Below are 24,038 nucleotides of genomic sequence, written 5' to 3' on the forward strand. Positions count from 1 at the left end.
GACACACACAGTTTTATTTATTTATTTATTTATTTATTTATTTATTCATTTTTAGAGAGGAGAGACAGAGAGAGAGAAGGGGGGAGGAGCAGGAAGCATCAACTCCCATATGTGCCTTGACCAGGCAAGCCCAGGGTTTCGAACCGACGACCTCAGCATTTCCAGGTCGATGCTTTATCCACTGCGCCACCACAGGTCAGGCTATTAGAGGTTTTTTATGGCTCATACCAACCTGGTAATTTATTGTTCTATTTCTTTAAAGAATGACATTGGAATTTTGATGGGGATTGCATTAAGTTTATATATTGCTTTGGATAATATGGCCATTTTAACTATGTCGATTCTTCCAATCCATGAACATGAAATATTTTTTCATTTCATTGTGAATTTTTCCATTTCTTTCAATAATGTTTTGTAGTTTTCATTATATAGGTCCTTCACATTCTTTGTTAAGTTTATTCTTAGGTACTTTATTTTTTTTATTGCAATTGTAAAAGGAATTGGCTTTTTTTAGTTCATTTTCCAAAATTTTATTGTTGGCATATAGAAATGCATTAGACTTCTGCATATTGATTTTGTATCCATTGTATTAGCTAAACTTGCGACCTCAGTCTTCAATTCATGTATTGTTCTTCATCTCTGTTTTTAAAGTTTCAATCTCCTTGGTGAGGTATTTGTTTTGTTTATCAATTTCTAGGCTCATTAAGTTATTGTTTTCTGAACTCATTAAGTTGCCTATTGGTGTCTTCTTGCACCTTGTTGAGTATTTTCAGAACTTCAATTATGAATTCTCTATCATTTAACTCCAAGGCTTCCATGTGATTGAGCTTTTTTTCATTTTCTTTCTGAAATACTTCTCTGTCTTGTGTAGCCATGATATTCGATTTCTTCTTCCTCAATGGCATCTGGGAATGGTATTGTTAAGAACCCTAACAAAAAAAAAAAACTAAAAAATTGAAAATATAAAAAAAATAAAATATAAAAATTTTTTAAATTATGACAAGAAAAACAAACACAGGAAAAAAGATTGAAAGCAAACAAGAAAATCAAAAACAAAACACCCATGAAAAGAGGAATAAAAATATAAAAATTTCAAAAATGAAAAAAAAAAGGGAGAAAAAAATAAAATTTTTGGTTTTGAGAAATTTCTTCCAGTAGGTGTCACTGTATTACAACTTTTAGCTCTGTGAAGTTTCTGGGCTATCCACTGAGATGTTACTGTTACACTGCTGGGCGGTGCGTGTTGTGTGAGCTTTATGGCTTCAGCTCTACAGCTTTGGCTTTACTGCTTCAGCTTTCCAGGTTTATGGGTCTAACAATGGTGATCTTAGGCTTACAGGTGCTCCTTCCCACGTCTCAACAGACCTGGGGACTGGACATGGAGCACCTACGTTTTTCAGGGGAGAGTGGCTCTGGAGAGCTAGTTGTGGTGTTTGTCTCTGCCACTCTCCATTCCGCAAGGTGAGGGAGGCGGAACCTGGGAGGCTGTGAGACTACACTTTAGTTTTCTTTGTCTCTGCCAAGTGCAGGCTGCAGACTGGGGGAACACTTACCATGACACTACACTCTGACCACTTTGGTTTATCTCCCCCCCTACCCCTCTCTCTCACCGCTCCTCCCAACAGAAGGAGACCCAGTCACTCTGAGTTTCCCTCTCTGTATCCCTCAGACAAAATCCAGAGAGCCTGAGCTTCCCTCATCCCTGTAGTCCAGCAAAGAAGAAAAAAAACCAATCATTCTAGGTTTGCCTCCTCTCCTCTCCAAATCCCACCAAGATTGTGTTTTATCTTCTGCCCCGCTTTTCACTCCATCCCACCGTTAGTACACTCGGGGCGTGGAACTTTCAGGCACACCTGCAAGCCCAGCTGCATAATAGTTGTTCGATGCATTATAGTTGTTCAATTTGTTGAAATTTCAAGGAGAGAGATCAGGAGTATCTCTCATGCCATCATTACTCTAACGTCATCTCCGCAGCATTATTTTCAATAGTCAAGATGTGGAAGCAGCTTAGGTGAATGGATAAAGAAGATATGGTACAGCCTAACCAGGCGGTGGCGCAGTGGAAAGAGCATCAGCCTAGGATATGGAGGACCCAGATTTAAAACCCCAACCCCAACCCCAATCACCAGCTTGAGCATGGGCTCACCAACTTGACTGTGGGGTCACTGGCTTGAGCATGGGATCACAGACATGACACCATGGTCACTGGCTTGCGCCCAAAGGTCACTGGCTTGAAGGTCATCAGCTTGAGCAAGGGTTACTCACTCTGCTGGAGCTCCCTGGCCAAGGTACATATGAGAACGCAATCAATGAACAACTAGGGTGCCACAACGAAGAATTGGTGCTTCTCATCTCTCTCTCTCACTTCCTTTCCGTCTGTCCTTGTCTGTCCCTCTCTCTATCTCTGTCTCACTTAAAATACACACACACACAGTAGAATATTAGCCATAAAAAATAACTTCTTGCCATTTGTGACAATATGAATGGATCTAGAGGGTATTAAGCTAAATGAAATAAGTCAGACAAAGACAAATAGCATATTATTTCACTTAGATGTGGAATCTAAATAAAGAAAATAAACAGAACAGAAATGAACTCAAGCCTGGCGTATGGAAGTACCTGGTTCTATTCCCAGTCAGAGCACACAGGAGAAGCGACCATCTGTTTCTCCACCCCTCCCCACCCCCCTTCTTCTCCTATAGCCATGGCTCAAATGGTTTGAGCAAGTTGGCCCCAGGTACTGAGGATGGCTCCATGGCCTCACCTCCGGTACTAAAATAGCTTGGTTGCCAAACAACAGAGCAGCAGCCCCAGATGGGCAGAGCATCAGCCCCAGAAAGGGGTTGCTGGGTGAACCCTTGTCAGGGTGCATGCAGAAGTCTGTCTCTCTGCCTCCCTGACTCTTAATTAAAAATAAAAAGAAATGAAAAAAATGAACTCATAGATAGAACAAATTAATAGTTGCCCAATGTTAAGGTGGTTGGGGTGATGTGTAAATAAGGTCAAAGAGATGAGGAAGTACAAATTTCCAGTTGTAAAAAGTCAAGGGGATATAAAACACAGCATAAATATGTAATATAGTCAATACTATCATAACTATGTATGGTTCAAGATGGGTGATCAGAGTGCTTATTCATAAGGTACATAATATATATCTAATCACTATGTTGTATACCTAAAACTGATATAATATTGTATGTCAACCATAAATGAAAAATATTTTTTTTAAAAAGACTCTCTACCAGCAAAAGGATTATAACTTGCTGAATGCTCAAATGAAGGCTAGTATTTTTTAGCAATAAAGTATTTTTAATTAAGGTACATACATTGCTTTTTTTGTATAATGCTATTACACACTTAAGAGACTACAGTATAAACATAACTGGTAAACCAAAAAAGTCTCTGTGGCACACTTTATTGTGGTGATCTAGACCAAATTCACAATATCTCCAAGAATGTCTGTAAAATATATATATTTTTTAGTTTATATATGTATATATAAACTATATATGTGCATGTATATATGATATATATTTAACACATATATATATTTAGCTAACCATTTAAAATTTTAGAACACTTCCAGAAATTCTTTCTATACATATTAAAATTATATAAAACTATATAATATATTATATGAAGCTTCCATGGGACAATCTGTAAACCAGATATTTGGGGAAATTGCAGCTTGCCTATCAAGTGATCTTTTCTAAACTAAAACCTACTGTGAGGAAAGGGAATATCTGCCCAACTGATGTCTCTTGCCCAAGCACCAAGAGCTTCAATAAAAATGTGACACTTGTCCAAAACCTGGAGGCCTCAGGTCTGAACTTGTGCTTGATGGCTACCATCTTTTTGTAGCAAAGCCAAGTTAGCACCAGCATCACTCCTGCCCCCTTAGGAGGACAGCCTGCAGGTCCAGATGCAAGGAATCCAGGTCTATCACCTCAGATGGCTATTGCTTAGAAACTATCAGCTCCTCAAAACATACCCAACACTTAAAAAAGGCTCCAAACCTGGCAAAAATCAATGATGGACTCTTTCATGCAATGGATCCAGTGGAAATCCAAGCTCTGAACTAGTAATTCATATGAACATATTCTGCTTGCACAAATAAAACATATGCATATTTTTAATTAGCATAGATAATTACATATTCATAAATATATTGTTATATAATTTTTTATATATTATTATTTTAAAACATACAGAAAAGATGCCTGGAAGTAAGCATTCTAAAATGCTCAATGGTTTTATTAATAGTGATAAAATTATCAGAGATTAAACAGCTTGCCTAAAGTCACAGCTAGTAAGTGGTAGAGTTAGGATTCAAAACCAGGCTTTAGCTCTATACTATTCTAATCCTCTATGTGATTTTTTTTTCACTTTTTATTATGGAAATTTTAACTATACCTAAAAGAAGAGAGACTAGCATAAGGAGCCTCCATTTTCCCATTACCCAGCTTCAACCTTTTGTCTCTTGTTCCAACTACCTCTCTCAATACATTTTTATGTTGTTGTTGAGGGAGTACTTTAAAGTAAACCCCAGATAAATAATTTCAACCATAAAATATTTTAGTTTGTGTCACTACAATGGACTCTGCACCCAGCCCAAGTTCATTCCTTCTATATTGTCTCAAAAATCATGTCACAGTTGATGTATTAAGATTCTAATCAATGTTTAGATGGAGGAGAGGGGAGGAAAAGGGAGAGGGGAGGAGAAGAGTGGAGAAGGGAGGAGAGGGGAGGAGAAGGAAGAAGGGAAGAGAAGGGAGAGGAGGGGAGGAAAGGGGAGGAGAAGGGAGGAGAGGGGAGAGGGGAGGAGTAGGGAGGAGAGGGGAGGAGAAGGAAGAAGAGAGGAGAAGGGAGAAGAGGGGAGGAGAGGGAAGGAGAATGGAGGAAAAGGGAGGAGAGGAGAGGAGAAGGGAAGAGAAGAGAGGAGAGGGGAGGAGAAGGAAGAAGGGAGGAGAAGGGAGGAGAGGGGAGAAAAGGGGAGGAGAAGGGAGGAAAAGGGAGGAGAGGGAGGAGAAGGAAGAAGGGAGGAGAAGGAGGAAGAGAGGAGAAGGGAGAAGAAGGGAGGAGAGGAGAGGAGAAGGGAGGAGGAGGGAAAGAAGGGGAAAGGAAGGAGAGGGGAGGGGAGGGGAGGGGAGAGAAGGAGAGAGAAGGGGAGGGGAGGGGACTGGACTCAGACGTAGAGGTGGGAGCTCTCAGAGAGGACAGCCTACATTGCTTGGCAATCTTTTCCTGGCATTTTGCTTTGGCCTCCTTCGTTCTCTTGGCCAACAGATTAGCATATTCGGCAGCCTCCTCATTATTTTTCTTAGTACACTGTTTCTTCTTTCAGAGCAATACAGCAGTATTTGTGTTGCAGGACACATGGAGTAACAAGACACTGAATCTTGCACAATGAATTACTTGCATAATGAATTACCGGAAAATCAGAAATTCTAATGTATAGAGTCAGATCTTTAATACTGTGTCCCCCTTTTATCAAAAAATATTTTAAATGTAGAGTTTTACCCCTCATACATCTCTGCATTAGAAAAATACTTAAATTTTATGAAAAACCAAGCCAAAACTGATTTTAAGTTTGATGATTAAATTTAAAACACCACATATATTGATAAAAAAACGGAGTAGGTACTGAGAATTTAAGATTCCAACTTTGCAGTTATAAAAAATAAAGTCTAAATAAAGACTAATTTCTTTTCTTAGATTTAAAGATGAACTTATATTCAAGAGAGATGAATTTGGAAATAATTTTTTTAAATGCTGCCAATGCCTGACCTGTGGTGGCACAGTGCATCAAGTGTCAACCTAGCCTGCTGAGATCACTAGTTTGAAATCCCAAGCTCACCCCATCAAGGCATATATGAGATGCAACTACTATAAGTTGATGCTTCCCACTCCTCCCAACCTTCTCTTTCTCCTCTCTCTAAAAACCAATAAATAAAATCTTTAAAAAATAATTCAAAAATAAAATGCTGCCAAGGTATTGTAGCTCTATATAAAGTTTCTCTACCTTTGCAAAAAAATCAACTGTTCTTGAGAGTAACTCCCACTTTAGTTACCTAGTATAAAACACTGCTATTTTTCCTGCTCATTGTTCATTCCTGAAGGATTTTGCCCAATAAAATGAAGTAGACATAAAGGTATTTGGTTCAATCAGGATTCACTGCTTTAGAATTCCAGATCAAATTTTAAACAAGTATCAATGACACTGGTAACAATGACAAAAGTAACAATGAAACTTAGAAAGCTGGCTAGAGGGTCCTACATGACTGACCACTGCTGCAAAGGGCTGGTTGACTGACAGATAATACTCACACATGGCATTTCTATCAAATACAAACCTAGAGCATTTCACAGCTCCTGTTAAATATTTCTGAATTTCCAAACATAACTTCAATTCTATATTATACACACACACACACACACACACACACACACACACACACACACAATTTTCACTTGCTAGGTAAAAGACATATGGTAATGTAAAAGATATAAGGTAATGACTGCTACCATGAACATATTCTGCCATGACAAAAACAAATATTTACATCTTGCATGATTACATTTATATGAAAGGTCAAAATATGTAAACCCATAGAAACAGATTAGTTGTGGCTAGAGGAGGGGGAATGGAAAAGGATTGATAGTGGGTTCAGAGTTTCCTTTTGGAGTGATAAAAATGATCCAGAATTAGTGTTGATATATTAATTTTGCTTCAGAAATTTGGGGAGCATTAGATTATCATTATCACCACAAACATAATACGAAAGGGAAAAAAGGATGCAAGAGAAAATACAGGATAACTTTTTTTTTTTTAAATCTGACACTACTAAATTCCTAATTCGCACTAATTCAAGATCAAGTAAGACGAAGGAAAACCATGGCAAGAACTGAAAGTGTAAGGGAAGAGAGGAAGGCTTTATACCCTGAGTGATGCAAACTGACTTTCTTTATAGTCACATGCGGCATAACAGTAGCACCATAAGATTAAAATGGGGCTGAAAATTTCCTATTACCTAGTGACAGCATTAGCCTTTGTAACATCTTACTACAATGCATTACTGATGTGTTTGTGGTGACGCCAGTGTAAACCAATTTACTGCGCTACCAGTCACATAAAATATAGCACAGGGGTCCCCAAACTACGGCCCGCGGGCCACATGCGACTCCCTGAGGCCATTTATCCGGCCCCCGCTGCACTTCCGGAAGGGGCACCTCTTTCATTGGTGGTCAATGAAAGGAGCACATTGACCATCTCATTAGCCAAAAGCAGGCCCATAGTTCCCATTGAAATACTGGTCAGTTTCTTGATTTAAATTTACTTGTTTTTTATTTTAAATATTGTATTTGTTCCCGTTTTGTTTTTTTACTTTAAAATAAGATATGTGCAGTGTGCATAGGGATTTGTTCATAGTTTTTTTTATAGTCCGGCCCTCCAACGGTCTGAGGGACAGCGAACTGGCCCCGTGTAAAAAGTTTGGGGACCCCTGATATAGCACATACAATTATGCACAGTATGCAGTACTTGATAATGATAACAATTCTGTTACTGGTTTATGCATTTACTATACTATAGTTTTTATTATTATTTTTGAGGATAGTCTTTCTAGTTACTAAAAGTTTGCTAAAAAACAGTGTGCTGCATTACGCTGCTGAAGTCTCCCATATTGGTGTCTCTTGACTGCTCATTTCTCCAGTGATTAATTTAATCTCATGTTGTTTTATAAATTTAGTTTGGCCTAAATATACATTGTTTATAAAGTCTACAGTAGTGCACAGTAATGTCCTAGGCGTTCACATTCACTTACCACTCACTCCTAAATGCCAGTCCTGCAAGCTCCCTTCATGATAAGTGCCCGACACAGGTATGACAATTTACCTTTTCTATGTTTAATACCATTGTGTTCCAGTTGCTTCAGTATTCAATACAGTAATATGCTATACAGATTTTTAGGCTAGGAGCAACAGCTATACCATATAGCCTATGTGTGTAGTAAACTATAACATGTAAGTTTGTGCAAGTGCATTCTGTGATGTCACACAAAGATAAACTTGCCTAATGACACATTTCTCAGAACACATTCCCACCATTAAGTGCACAAGACTGTACTGAAATTTGGGGTTAAAAGTAGGGAGAAAAGAAAGACAACAATAAGCTACACATATTAACTCCTCTGGAAATGTCAGTGGCTTAGACTTCTTGTCGTGAACAATCATCAATAACAGCAATTCCTTTTGAGAAAAACTTGTAGGGAAGGCAGGAAACAAAGAAACTATATTATACAAAATCCCAACTGATATTGAGTCTATACATGTTGTGGGCAGCTGTGTTAGGCTTGTTCACGGGTTTACGGGCTGCAAGCACTTTGCTTGATTAGTGCGTGAGCACGTGGCAGAGGCACATGTTCATAGCCTAGGTAAGGCTATGGGTGCTTCCCCTGGGTAGTGATTCTCCCAGATCGCTCTTCCGCCATCATAGGTGCGATTTTCCTTGTCCCTTGCCCTTACTGTGAGTAGCAGATTTTCCTTTATTAGCTCTTCCCCTAATTTGTTGTTTATTTGCTCACCTGTCTTTGTGAGCCTCCAATAAACGGGTATGGCCTGACATTTTACAGCTCAGCAGTTTCTCTACCATCTGCCTGAATCCAATGGGAACCTACCTGGCCTCGGCCACTGGCATTACATCTAGTGTAGTGGGCAGGGTTCGGAGCAGATGGGTATGGAGCCGCCGACACCCTTGAAGGGTGGGGTAGAGGAGTGGTCGCTGTTCTCCAGCATATGGTTCCCCGTGGCTGTCCTTTTGGGGCCACAGGCCGGGTGATTTTTACAGTCCTGTAAGAGGAAACCAAGAGCTCTGTGTGAGAGGCAGTCCGAGATCAAAAGCTCCAGGATGAGCTGCAGACTGAGCAGCAACAATGGCACAAGCTGGAACAGTCACTGTAGAAAGAGCTGCGGATCCGAGAACTGCATGGCAGGTTGCAGGCTGAGAATCAGCAACAGCGTGAACTGGAGCCAGCACTGAAGAAGGAGGCCGAATGGGTCTGAGAGTTGCATTGTGAGGTGCAGGCAGAACACCAATGGCGCCTGGAACTGGAGCAGTCTCTGGAGAAGGAATTGCAGGTTCACGAGTTGCAGTTTGCCCAGGAAGCTGAACACTGGCAGCAACAGCTGTTAGAGAAACAACTGCAGGTTCAGGAGCTCAAGAGTCAGCATTAGGCTGAGAGCCAGCAGCCACAAGAGACAAAGCAGGCACGGAAGATGGAGTTGCATTCCTGCTGGCAAAGGGGCTCTGAGTTGGTGGGAGCAGGCGTTTCTGATTTCTCCTCTTCTGAGGGGAACGGTTGGCTGCAACTGCCATCCACAGACTCAGAGCTAAGCCAGTGGTCACCAAGAAGGTAAAATTTCAGCAGCCAAGAGTCCCTCAGGGGCAACCACAGCGTCCTCCATAGATGGTGGAGCACCATGTGGTCCAGCGCTACACCCAGGCAGGGCTGTTGGAGTTGGGGGCACAATTCAGGAAGAAACCCATAGAGCCACTGGCAGCCTGGTTACTGAGGCTGTGGGACATGGGGGGTGGATGTTGTCATGCTCTCCGGAACAGAGATGGAGAAATTGCCACCATTTCCACACACTCCTCCTTGAGGCAGTGTCTTCAAAACTGCCATGACAACCCAGGAAACCAGACTGTATAAGAATGGGTGATGGCTGCCATTTGTACAGTCTAGCAGAATACTGGAGAATTGCCGGGGGTAGTGAGTCAGTGGCAGTGCCATAGTGAGTTAGTAAAGGTCCTTCAGGAACTAGGTATGAAGAATGCTGCTTTCCACCCAGGGTCCTGTGGACCAGACAAGGAAGTGTTTACAGCCAGGATGCAGGATTTCATCCTCTGCAGTGCCCCATCAGCCCTTTCTGGTTCACTAGTGGCTATCCTAGATCCTTATGTGGGAGAGCCTATCAATGCAGTTGCACAGATTTGGGGAGCAGATTTAGGGGAGCTAGAGGTAGCACGGAATCACAAAACTGTGAGGGATGCTGCCCATGCTGCCCCTCTGACTAACAAGAAGAACAGACCTGTGAAAGTTACCCAAACACAGATGTGGGTAGATTTAATTGCAGCTGGGGCAGATATGGAGAAATTGGATGGGGCTTGTGGCAACAAACAGAACACCTGCAGCAACATACTGGGTTTTGGTCCCAACTATGGAAAGGTGCTGAAGTCCGTTACTCATTAGTAGAGAAACAGTTGGCAGCTGTGTATACTGCCCTCCTAGCCACCAGAGCAGGGGTCCCCAAACTTTTTACACAGGGGGCCAGTTCACTGTCCCTCAGACCGTTGGAGGGCCACTACACACAGTGCTCCTCTCACTGACCACCAATGAAAGAGGTGCCCCTTCCGGAAGTGCGGCAGGGGGCCAGATAAATGGCCTCAGGGGGCCGCATGAGGCCCTCGGGGCATAGTTTGGGGACGCCTGCACTAGAGTATTACAATCATAACTCCAGTTACAGACAAGACCACATACCCTATTGCAGGACAGGTGAGAGATTGGGCAACCAAACCTCATAGTGGTACAGCCCAAACATCTACCCTGGCCAAGTGGGGAGCATACTTGCAACAATGCTGTGCTCTTAGCACCAGCCCATTAGCAGAACTGCAGGAAGTCTTGGGTCCAGTCACCTATGCGACCTTAGAGTCAGGTGCAGCTGGGGCTCTGGAGGCAGAACCTGAAGTCAGTCCCTACCAGGAGGGGCGAATGCTCATCCTTGAGGATGCCTGGTATACTGATAGTTCTAGCAGCGGCCAACCTGCCAAGTGGATGGCCATAGCTTTCCATCCAGCCACTGAGACTATTTAGATGGACACAGGTATAGGCCAAAGCAATCAATGGACAGAATTAAAAGCCATATGGCTAATTGCCCATAATGAACCTTCACCTCTGGTGATCTGTACTGACAGCTGGGCTGTCTATCATGGACTGACCCTTTGAATTGCTACTTGGCACATTAACCAGTGGATGGTAATGCACCATCTGCTATGGGGTCAGGCCATATAACAGGACTTATGGGAAATTGGACACCAGAAGCAGGTGACAGTATACCATGTCACAGGACATGTTCCTTGTCTACCCCATCCTGGGAATGATGAGGCAGACACTTTGGCGAGGGTACAATGGTTGGAGACTGCGCCTGTAGGTGACGTGACACAGTGGCTCCACCAGCGTCTGCTCCATGTGGGACAAAAAACTATGTGGGCTTGCCTGTGTCCTATGCAGAGGTACTTGCAGATTGTGAGCAATGTGTAGTGCAGGGGTAGTCAACCTTTTTATACCTACTGCCCATTTTTATATCTCTGTTAGTAAAATTTTCTAACTGCCCACACCAGTTCCACAGTAATGGTGATTTATAAAGTAGGGAAGTAACTTTACTTTATAAAATTTATAAAGCAGAGTTACAGCCAGTTAAAGCATATAATAATAATTACTTACCAAGTACTTTATGTCGGATTTCCGCTAAGTATGGCAGAATAAATCTTTATAAAACAACTTACTATAGTTAAATCTATCTTTTTATTTGTACTTTGGTTGCTCCGCTACGGCCCACCATGAAAGCTGGAACGCCCACTAGTAGGCGGTAGGGACCAGGTTGACTACCACTGGTGTGGTGCAGTGTATTCCAAGGAGCACCCACAGAAACAACTGGCATTACCTGGCAGGTCCAGAGAGGTCGTGTTCCACTTACACGGTGGCAGATAGACATCATTGAACCTTTACCAAAGTCGGACGGGTAACAGCATGCAGTCATATGTGTAGATACTACCATGGGTCTGCTTGCTCCTTACCCTGCCCATAACCCAGACCAAAGGGCGGTCATACAGGCTCTGGACCACTGGAGTGCTGCGTATGGGCGGCCACTGGTCCTTGAAAATGACAATGGTACCCATTTCACAGGTTCTATGGTGAGACATGGGCTCAAGACCTAGGAGTGGACTGGAAATACCATGTTCCCTACCACCCACAAATTGCTGGTATCACTGAGGGCTATAATGAACTCTTAAAGTAGGGACTACAACAGGAAGAGGGCACTAGCTCCCTTACTGGACGGACACGTTGCTTGTGGACAGTACTCCGGATTTTGAATGAGAAACCTCCACGGGGGAGTGGGGGAGGGCAGCTCTGGTGAAAGCCCTCCTGCACTGGGCAGCTGCTCCCATCCAGTTGCAGATACACACCAAGGACGCTTTGCTCAAGCTGGGCTTTGGATAGCAGGGCATCATGCTTCTGCCTGCCCCAATAGCACTCCTTAAATGCCAACGGCTTCAATGGACATGGCCCTGGACTGTACAGGCCCCTCACCTTCAATGGGTGACCTTGTTGGCACTGTGGGGTAGTGGGCTAGAGGTAGACCTCCAGTTAACTCCCTGGGCAACCAGCACCTGGCCGCTAAGATAGAAGTGTATTATCCCTTGAGTGCTCAGGGAGACAGCATTATGAAGGGCTCCTTTGTAATTTCTTTATGGCCCAAAATGAGTTCTCCCATTCTGCTGCACACAGAACCAGCAGATCCTGGTGAGCAGAATAATAAGGTTTGGTATGCCTGCCTGGGGCAGCCTCTGGTACCTGCTACTGTGCTGTCTGCAGACAGAACTCTGGCCTGGATTCTGCCAGAGGGGAACGGTTTGCCTTTCTTGGTGCCGCTGACTGCTCTATCTTTCACCCATAGCTCTGTTTTGTAATTTTTTTTTTATTTTTTTTTTTTGTATTTTTTCTGAAGCTGGAAACGGGGTGAGACAGTCAGACAGACTCCCGCATGCGCCCGACCAGGATCCACCCGGCACGCCCACCAGGGGCGTGAGCACATGGCAGAGGCATGTGTGTATATAGCCAAAGCTATGGGTGCTTCCCTTGGGTGGTGATTCTCCCAAATCGCTATCCCGCCACCATGAGGTACGGTTTTCCTTGCTCCCTTGTCCTTACTGCGAATAGCAGATTTTCCTTTGTTTATTAGCTCTTCCCCTTTTGTTGTTTATTTGCTCACCTGTCTTTGTGAGCCTCCAATAAAAGGGGTATGGCCCGACACTTTCCAGCACCACAGTGTCTCTACTGTCTGCCCAAATCCAGGGTGAACCCGCCTGGCCTCGGCCACTGACATTACAGATGTTTACTGAAATAACAAAGTTCTATACCTTCTCAACAATAATGTTCAGTAATGAAAGATGAATAAAAATCAATAACTACTGCTAAGCCATTTATAATGAAATTAGAAAAAAGATATTGTCCTAAATTTATATTACTGCATTAAAAACAAAGTTACATTTGTCTCAACTTATCAAATCTTTATGATAAAATAAGCCTATTATCACTACTGACAAATATAATAACTAAACAGGCCATGCCAAAATCAATGCAGATTCTCAAAAAAAGTCAAGGAATCAACTGTCAGCTTAAATTGGTTAATTTTATTAAAAATGTTAAACATGACAGTATGTCACATAACGCTCAAATTCTTTTATATAAGCATAGTTGGATTAATGGGATCCAAATCTTGTAGAAAAACTTGCCCAATTTCTAAAAATACATCAACTTTGTCACTGATCTTCAATTTTCTGCTTTACTTCTCTAGCTCTACCTCAAAAGAAACTTCTTCAAGGCCATATATCTGACACAGAGAAAGCAAAATAATCACAGCACTCAGCAGTGTCATTAACATTTCTGAGCGGAGAGGGATTCAAACAGGCAGATGCTATACAAGTGCCTACTGGGAGAGGCCTGATGCAGAGCTGAGACTACACCACAGCTGTGAGGGATTGAGCTGCTAGCTATGGAATCAAGCTTAGGAGGAACTGGGCACAATTCCGGCATCTGAAATAAATTAAAGTAAACAGTCTTGCTCTCTCTCATCCACCCTGTTAGCAGCCTCTGGGCTGAGTGGAGACCACACACTCAGACCACACAGCGCCAGCTTGAACTCCTCGCACGCAACATCTACAAGCTGTCATTCTGCAGTAGAGAGAGGGGAGGACTGTGGGAGGGTGGTGGAGGGAATTGGAGAGTGAGAAAAAAGAAGGGAGAAAGGGAAAAACCTCCCTGAGAAAACAAGCTGGTCATGGCCTTGTGTAGCCTTGACCTGTACTCTCCATACCAATTTAGCCACTGATGAAGGATTAACAAAGTATCCATTTAACATCAATTAGCCTCCTATCAATCACAGGTCAAAAGAGAGAATTACCATTATAAAATCATTTCATTAAAATGAGGAAAGGCCACATTTTCTTATAATTTATAATAATTACTTAAATAAATGCATTTTTTTAAGATTCATATTAGTTTTAACCCGCCTGCCTCTTTTCCTTTAATGAAGCACACAAGATAAATTTAAAGTGTTTCTTCAAAAGAGGTCAGAAAATTTTATTAATTTTATAATTTTCCCGTATTTCATTGTGGCACAATCTTTAATTTCCCAAAATATTTATTGGCAGAATAAAAGACAATTAAAAGCAAATTAAAAAAAAAATTTTTTTAAAAGACAGCAAATTACTTTTTTTACATAACTTCAGACTTAAAATACATATAAAAATAACTAGTAGCAGTAATATTAAAAGGAAGAAAAACAGAAAATGTAACCACAAAAATAGCTGTAGAAAATTTTTTTTTCCTATTCAGTTAAGAAGAATTTTGCTGATTTAAATAGCGAAGACAAGCCTGACCAGGCAGTGGCACAGTGGATAGAGCATCGGACTGGGACGCCGAGGACCCAGGTTCAAGACTCCGAGGTCACAAAAGCTCACCAGCCTGGACCCAAGGTCACTGGCTCAAGCAAGGGGTTACTCAGTCTGCTGAAGGCCTGCAGTCAAGGCACATATGAGAAAGCAATCAATGAACAACTAAGGTGTCACAATGCACAATGAAAAACTAATGATTGATGCTTCTTATCTCTCCGTTCCTGTCTGTCTGTCCCTGTCTATCCCTCTCTCTGACTCTCTCTCTGTTAAAAAAGAAACAACAACAAAAATAAATAAATAAATAAATAAATAAGTAAGTAAATAGCATACAAAAATCTGAACAAACAAGTGAGCAAGTGTCTCACCAGTTAGGTCCCCAAGAGGCTCAGCTCAGCTAAGGGGATTAAGGCCAGGATTTGGAAATATAAGTTATGATTCACTGAAGACTTGGAGAACCTTCACCAAATAGACCAAGGAAAGCCTCCTGATACTAAAACACTATTTTCTTAGATCAAGCCATAGAAAAATAAAAGTTTTCCCTCAAAACACACACACACACACACACACACACACACACACACACACACACACAAATGTTTAAACTCCCAAACCCCACCTCTCCCCATGCTACTCAAACTTGCATCATGAGGGAGCAAATTAGAAAGGCTGAATCTCATGAGCCCACTCCAAACCCACTAAGTGAGAATCCATCCACATTTTAGCCATTTATGTGCACATCAATGTTTGAGAAGCACTAGGTAGACTCACCCAGTCCAGAGACATCTTGGAGCCAAAGAACTTCAGAAAAATCTGGTTGCAAAGCTGCCTAGTGAGTTTCAACAATAAAATCATACTCAACTAGTATCTCAGGCCACCCAGAAACATATAAAGTACTGAATTCACCATATCTTCAGAGGGTCGCATCACACCTAACCAAGGATAGACTTGCTTTTTGAGGCTGGGCTAAACTGGCCCCAGAGGGATCTCCCAGAGAAAATGGGAAAAGGGTCTTCAAGAATGGTAATTTACTTCCTTTAGTTTTCTGTAAACTCAGACTCTACTACTTCTGAGCAGGGTCAAAGTTAAGTTATATCACCTCTGCCACACATTTTATAAATCTTGGGCAACAGGGTCATAAACTCTTTGGTCCAGTTTTCTATATTAATCATCTCTCTCCTGCTCCATCTCAAAAATCATGGTAAACAAAAATATAACCATGAACCAACCTGAAAGAATCCATGGGGTACAAATTTTTACTACAAAAGATAAAGCATCCCAGCTTTCCTGGCTTTCTCTTTCCTTCGTAACTCCTACAAGCAAAATAAAAATGAAATAGCCCTGGTCGGGTAGCTCAGTTGGTTAGAGCAGCATCCCAGCACACCAAGGTTGCTGTTTGATCCCAGTCAGGACACCTACAAGAATCAACCAATGAATGCATGAATAAGTGGAACAACAAATTGATGTTTCTCTCTTTTTTTCTCTCCTTTCCTCTTTCTAATATCACTAAACAGATATTAAAAATAAAACTGAAATATACTGTTTTTAAATAAAAGCGTATTTGTTTTAATTCACTTGAAAAACATCCAATAATTTTTTTAAAAATAACTGATAAATGGCAATCAATTTTTTTTCTTTTATCTTGGGGGGGTATACCTTCACTCCTGCTACAATATTGGGAGGTAAGGGATAAAAGGGAATATACATGAAGTGACAAGGAAAGAATAGTGAAAGCAAGATAGTATACAAGGGAAAAGACTGACAATTTGTCTTTCCAGAGCTCCCACATAACTGATTGGTTGCATAAATACTTGATTACCTGGCTCTTCTCTTAAAACAAGCACTGAATTCCATATTAATTAAAAATGTTAGTTGAAAGTCTCCTTTTTATTCCCCAGTAACCATAAATTCTTCTGCCTCCATAGGCTAAGTTTCTTCCTAGAGAGTAACTACCTTTATCACATTTCACAGCCAAAAGCCGTAGGTCTAAAGGTGGCTAGTCCTCTGACTCATTCTACTGGCTAGTGATCACACACACTCCAAAAATGAAACAGGTCAGGCCAGATCCATTTCCCCTCTACTACCCACCCACCCCCCGCCAAGAAGTGAAAACAAAAACCTTAAAGAAGAACACTACTTAATGGAAGACAGAAGTAAAAGTAGTTTCATGTAAAAAATATACCATTATTCACTCATCAATCTATTGCCAACAAACAATACCCATGTCCCTCCTTATTAGACCTGCACTGGGTGAACAAAATATTACTTCTTTATTAGGAAACATTTTTTTCAGGGGTAAAAAAATGTCTTTTACCCCCAGGACATATAACCTGGACAATATTATCATATCAAGTTGATCTCTATCAAGAAGTTTGGGGAAGAACAGAGAAGAATTTTAACAGGAGAATGTGAATTCAAAGGAGGATGATACTTCTTACTACTGCTGTTTTTGTTTTGCTTTATTGTTCTCTGTCTCTAAACTCTACTAACAGTATGGATTATATGAAAAGGTGAGAGATTGAGAAGAGTGGAAAATATTTCAAATAGATTCTGCAAAGACCAGAAGCAACGCTATTGAGGACAATTCTAGAAAAGTCTTTGATGGCTGGTTGAAATTAGTAAACAAATTTATAGGGGTACAAATCTAGATGCTAGGATTTTCTCCTGCTGGTCACAGCAACTCAGTTCAAGCATTAAAGAAAGTAAAGTGAGGTCGCCGGTTCGAAACCCTGGGCTTGCCTGGTCAAGGCACATATGGGAGTTGATGCTTCCTGCTCCTCCCCCCTTTCTCTCTCTCTCTGTCTCTTTCTCTTCTCTCTCCAAAATGAATAAATAAAATCTAAAAAAAAAAACAAAAACAAAAAAAAAAACCTATATATTCTAAAAAAAGAAAGTAAAGAATTGAGATCATCCAGGGCAGAGAATCTGCCAGCCAGATGATACAGATGAATGATGATACAACTGAGCATACTGGTATGACAGTGACCAAAGATCTGGTAAAAGAGCAGGTGTAACTGAGGTAACGGGGACTTAGAAAGATGAAAGACTGTAAGCAAACAGTGGTAGGTTTCAGCTTTGGATTTCTGAGGTGGACCAGTTTCAGGTGGAGCACATCAGTCCTGCTCCTTCACCCCCAAGCACCCCTCCCTTGTGGATCCAGCTCTCAGTGGGCTCTACTTTCTCCTTTAGTCCTTTCCAGTTGTACATTTCTCTTTGGGCCTCACTATCTCCTTTGTTCCCTCATGCTGTGCTGCATTTCTTTGGCAAGTACTCCCTTTATTAAAATCTCCTAGTTTGACCATCTGGCAGGAATTCTGACTCCTGCTGACACCCTGATTTATCCAGATATTCATTATGTCAATCACATGGGGCTTTCATTAAAATTAAACTAAAATTAAATATATATGCCTAGCTTTTTGTCTTATTTATAAAAGTTAAAATCATATACCCTCCAAAATCACAGAACTCTGGAAGTGGAAAAGGCCTTGAATTCATCAAAGCTTATAGATGAAACTAAGGGCCAAATCTACCAAAAGCCGCATATGCAGTAAGTAGCAAAGGGAGAATGAATTCAGTGTTGCACAATAATTACTAATGCTAACTTTGTGCCCGGCAACATTCCAGGTGCCTGCTTGGATCCACCTTGTGCAGTTCATCTAATTAACTAAAATCGAGGTTTCCCGAGTCCTGGCATCCACTGTTCTTTCCATTATTGGCACCAAGATTTACTGTAAGTGGGACAAAATAAGCAGAAGGAATTACTAAAACCAAAACCATAAATAAAGCAAATTGTATGGTCCACCCTAATACTAAGTTAAAGAATGTTCATGAAGTTTTTGAGCAAACCTAATAGAATTTTTCAGGGGAGGAAACAAGCCTAATGAGTCCCTTTCAAATTCCTGTGCCTGACCTTCAAGTCACTCCATAATTCAAAATGCTCCCACTTACCAGTCAGTGAGCCTTTGTTCCTGGTGTGCTGCCCAGATGTTCACCTACCTGCCTTTCTTTTGAAAGGCCACATCCTTCCCATCAAAGCCTGACCTCCATGAAGCCTTCCCAATTACTCTACTCCAATAGATCCTTCCCTTCTCTGAAGTCCTGCTATATTCACACATACTATATACTACAGTTTAGTTTTTAGCTATCTTTGGGATGGCAAAAATGCCCCTTCTGTATCTAAGCTAACATCATTTTATTCCCATTTATGTACCAGGCATATGCTAAAATTACGAGATTCAAAAATTACTGAAACTAACCCCTGTCCAGCAAAAGCTTACTCTTTTGGCAGATACGTAAATGCCAGGAATATCTAAAGCCCCTAAGAAAACACAGGGATAAGAAAAGTGCTAAGTGATAACAGAATTCACTGAGTCGGAAAATTTCAAAGCAGGAAAAACTCTTTAAAATAGTCTAGTTTTATATATTCTTTGACTACAGGAAAATGGACACTTGAAGCCCAAAGAGGCTAAGTAACAGGCTATAAAGCAGATGGGTGGATGCTTTGACTACTAAGCCAAAATATGTTTTGACTCTGTAATTTCAGACAGACAAGCTGTGTGTCCACAGTTTCAAGATTCATAATTTCTCTACAATTCCTTTAAGTTTGTGTATTTATATAAATAATAATTGTTTAAAATTAACATAAACACATACTGAATCACAGGAGTATAACTGAACACCAGTACACCACTGGATTTCACCAGGTACTGCAGGGGATCCATGAACACATCCCCCAGGGTCTGAGAACAATCTACATTCTAGCACACTGCTTAGCAGAAAGGTCAATGTTATTTCCCTTTCCAGTCAATTTCAAAACCCTCTAGTCAACACAGGCCTAAAACTCATCTATTCAATAAACATTTAAGCTCCTACTATGTGGCAGGTGCTGTACTATAGTAATCCTGGATAAATAAGAAGAGCAAGCAGGAGAATGGATGAAAAATTGAAAAATTAACTGTATAACCAGCATTTCCTAGATGGCCTAATCCTGCCACTGTTTGGCAGTAGAAACTGTCCGAAGTCCTTTATGAAAAGACTGCCTCTGCAACGCTTTTTTTTTTTAGTACCAATTTTCTTTTTCCCATAAGATGTAGAGAACAGGCTTTCAAGTATCTGTAGGTTGGACATTTAACTTAGCAGGCTAACAACTGTCCTTTCAGAAGAGAATAGTTCAAAAATGATATTAAGTATGGGAAATTAAATGCTTGACAAGAGGGAAAAAATCACTTTCTGAAACTTCCAATTGTTCCAAGTTACCCTTGGGAGGAATCTTCTCTGCTTTTCTGCTTAAAAATTAAGTTTCTACTTAAACCAGAAGAGACCACTGAAGCAGGAAGCCTACATCATCGTCTTCCTATGATCACCCTTCCAACCCAAGAGCTTGGAGCACACAGGTGACCCTTCAGCAGCTTTTGGATCTCAGTTTCTCTGTTGTTACTCAGTTACACTGAGCCAGACCGGAATGTGAACAAAATATTATTACTCGTTAGAGGACCGATCCGCGAATAAAAAATAAAATAAAAAAGATCGAGTCGCGTTAATCTGAGTTACAACCAGCTTCCCGATATCGTGCACCCAAACGATTCATTAAGGGTGGCTGGTTTTTACAGTATTTTTTTTTAAGTTTTCCTTGTAGGTTTTACTCAGATTCGTGAACAAGATGAAACAAAACGTTCTCACGCTTATTAACCTTGAGCAATTAAACCTAGCTTATTTGCATGTAAAGACAGGCAGGCTCTTTCGGGAGCCGCGTTTTATCAGAATGGAGACAGTGTTCCTGCATCTGGGGACCGGGCCCGCGGGGTCCGAAAGCAGCGGCGGAGTGCGCCCCGCCGGCCCCCCCCCCCCACTCCGAGGCGGCCTCCGCCCCACCGGCCACCCAGCACCCCAAGGCGGTCTCACTCCGGCCGCGGCACTCACTCGCGCCAGGTGTGAACGCCCGGTGGGGACAGCGACGGGGACAGATGCGGGGACACGCCCAGTGCAGCAGAGTCACCTCGCCAGACTCACGCGGTGACAGCGACGCAAGGCCGGGGCGCCCCCCGCGAGCACCGGCGCGGCGCCCTCACAGCCCAGAGCCGCGGGTCGAACACAAGCACAGGCCGTCCGCCCGCCAGCCACTCCCACCCGCATCTCCAGGAGCAAGCGAGCCCGCCGCACCGCCTCTACGCGCCTCTCGGTGGCCCCCGGCCAGGGCTGCCAGGATTCGAAACGTACCTCAGCCTGCCGCTGGCCCTCCGGCCTGCTCGGACGCCGTCCCGGCCGCGCTCGCCCAGAGCTCTCGGGCGGTGGCACCGACAGCCGGCCGTCCACTTCCGCCCGCTAGGAGCGCCGAGGGCGTTGATCCGCCGGGTAGCCGAGCGCCGATTGTCGGATGGGCAGGCGGGGCTCGGGGCGGGGCTAGAAACTGGATGGGCGGGGTTAGGGGCAGGCGGAGCGGAGGAGGCCAGGACCAACCCCTCTCGCTGGTGATGGGCTCCATCCGAGGTCCTGGCAGATGCGGTGACACACAAAAGTCACGGTGCCGTAGAAATTGTCGTAGAGAAAGCCAGTCTACAGCCTGAAAACCCTGAACGCTTATGGTTTAAATTCAGCCAAATCAGATGCACAAAGGTGGAGGACAAACCCTAACCCTCCTTGCAGAGTCCCGCTGGGTTGAGGGTGTCCAGTGACATGGCAAGAGGATGCGGAATGTCACTTACGGAGTGACTGCGACAGTCTGGACAGAAAATGACGCGGGGATGGTGGAAGGTCGTGCCGGGAAAATGACAAAATACTCTTCTGATTGCTTCTATCTTATTAGCAAGAGAAAACAGCACGATCATCTTGTGAAAGTGGAGGATGAGGGGCTAGGAAGGTTTGGGGAGAAAGAGTGAAATCTCTGTCTTGGATATCGTGAAGCAATTTCCTAAGAAAAAGTGGTAAGGTTTCCAGGCTGCGCTGAAAGCTTTCTTGGCTTTAAAATGGAACCAGTCATCGTGCTTTTTGTATGTTTCGCCTGCGGTGGTGTAGGTCATTAGTAGAAAAATAATTGTAACCAAGATTGGAGGTTTACAAGGCAGAGGGAGCAGGGAGCAAAGGAGTTGAGAGTCTATGCAAAGAAATGACACGGAGGATGATAGAGTTTAAGATTGTGTGACAGGATTTTTTAGAGGGATTTTCCTGGTCGTCCTGGAATTAACCACTTTAAATTAAAAAGGTGGCAGATATGTAGGGTGATCTCAGTCTGTGTGAGATAACTTTGGTTCTTGTCTGTTACCCTACCTTAATGATCAAAAAAGTGCCCCTTTCACTGTCAAATTTTCCCTGTTTGGGAAATATATGGTCACCCACATGTCACTCCACCTTACAAAGAGAGCTCAAAACAATTGGGTTCAGACACCTCTCTAAGATTTGTAATGAATGGATCTGAACTGGGTTAGTATGAGACATACAGGAGATCCTGTGCTTGCTGCCATTAGAGTGGAGCTGAGCATTGGGTCAGAGTTGTTGGGAGAGTTTACCTGCCATTGGGACTATATGTGATCGAGAGTGTGCTACCTCCTTCCAGACTAGAAGTTCCCAAAAGTAGTAGACCTGTTGGAGAGACCTGTTACAACTGACTGGAGAGGAGTGTAGCCATGAAGCAGATGCATAACAATGGTGAGGATGTTACTCCAAGAACTCACATGTTCACATGTGCACCACACATAGCCTTCATCTCTGGCCCATCTGCATGTGTCACATCAATGCCCACTAGAGAGCATCCACAGCAGTGGGGTACCACTACCCAGGATGCTTTGACTAGCCTCTGTCCTGGGTCACCCCGGTGTTTGTACGATGGGCCTGTGAATGGAGTAGCAAGAGTGGCAGGGATGGAGCTGCCTCTCAACAAGGCAGATCTAGACAATACAACCATCCCCTTCAGCAGCAGTGGCTAATGTGCAGCCAGTGCTCTTGTACTTTTCCTCAAGAAGACCAGGCAGCCACGTGGTGGCAAGCTGATTTCCAAAAACCCAGATACATATCCTGGGTGTGGGTTTCTTTTCCTGCCTGCAGGGCTCAGGCAAGCATTGCTATCTAATTGCTCACCTACTGTCTGATTTATCATTGTGACATTTCCCATAATATCATCAGGGACCAGGGACCCTCTTTAGAGTGAAAGAGATATGACAAAAGAAATTATACCACAAGATCCACTGGTTCTGCCATATATCATACACCCAGAAGCTGCCCCCTAATAGAACATTAGAGCATCTGGAGCTAAGTTTCCAGCCTGGGGATAACATTTTGCAGGATTGGGATGCTACTCTATGGGATGTAGTATATATTGTGGTATATATGTATCAGGGTGCTGTGTCCCTGATAGAGTCCTGGCTCTTCTAGCAAGGGAGGGTGCTCAGCCAGGTGACACAAAATTCCACTGAAGCTAAAGGCTTCTCTTCATTTAGGCTCCTCATATAGGCAACAAAAAAAATTGACCCTTATCATCAGGAGAAAATTGGAGCAGGGAAGATTATTTCTGGAACTCAGGACACTCACTGGACATCTTTTCTATGCCTGGTGATATCAGTTAATGGACAATGCAGCATCCCTGGCCTGACAGGGTATGGTAACCAGGGTTTAGACCCTGGTCTGGGACAAAGGACTCAGGGACAAAGGTCTGGGCCGCTTCATCAAGGAAGCCAGCAGAAGTGCTAGATGAAAGTGAGGATAACTCAGAATGGGTGATATAAGGGGAAAGAATGAGGATCACCATGGCCTTAGGGCCAACTGTATCAGGAGGCCATAGCTCAGTACATCAGTACTAATGTATGTGTGACTGGGCCTCTGCGTTAAGAACCAGTAACAGGACAAACTGAACACAACACGGTATGCAAGGACTGGACAGAAACAGAGACCATCACAGCCAACCCACATTTCTCTGCTGTCCCTCTGCTCTCTGAGCTCTACTTTCTGGGAAAACTTGTACCTTCGTACCTCAGTGCTTTCTTTTTGAATGCAGAGCAAGCTGGAAGCGGTGACCAGAGTTTATTGGACCAGAAGCAGGCTTCAGCCAGACAGGCTGCCTCCCACCTGGGGTAGCTGGAAGGCATGTTATCCAGTGCATTCCAGAGCTCCCCTTGAGACTGAGCTCCAGCACCCTCAGGATATACCTTCACAGCTCACCTTTGACTGACATCCTTCCCTGTTACCATCTGGCTTCCTCATTCTCCTTCTGGTGTTTCCTGCTCTCCCCTCCCAAGTTACATACTAGCCCTTGAAACTGTCAGGGACGGCTTCTGGGGGAATCCAGCCAAGATAGTCATTATCATAGACCAAAACAACCTTC

At 42.8% G+C, this 24,038-nt stretch overlaps 1 protein-coding gene across 4 annotated transcripts in view; it reads right to left on the reverse strand.

Annotated features, from left to right (window-relative positions):
• EXOC2 (exocyst complex component 2) overlaps positions 1–24,038 on the reverse strand; it is a 386,269-nt gene that overhangs the window by 178,093 nt on the left and 184,138 nt on the right. Inside the window, exons 1-2 of one of the 4 annotated variants that reach the window (XM_066376911.1) lie at positions 20,945–21,043; positions 8,676–8,847 (exon numbers count right to left, since the gene is read on the reverse strand). The exons of 1 other annotated variant lie outside the window; for it this stretch is intronic. The gene's annotated coding sequence lies outside the window, so the exon portion shown is untranslated. Of the gene's footprint in view, positions 1–8,675; positions 8,848–20,944; positions 21,078–24,038 lie in introns of those variants that run through there. 2 more of the 4 variants (XM_066376910.1, XM_066376908.1) reach the window with 2 other exon arrangements.

This window comes from Saccopteryx leptura, chromosome 3 (assembly GCF_036850995.1).
Source record: "Saccopteryx leptura isolate mSacLep1 chromosome 3, mSacLep1_pri_phased_curated, whole genome shotgun sequence".
Lineage (NCBI taxonomy): Eukaryota > Metazoa > Chordata > Mammalia > Chiroptera > Emballonuridae > Saccopteryx > Saccopteryx leptura.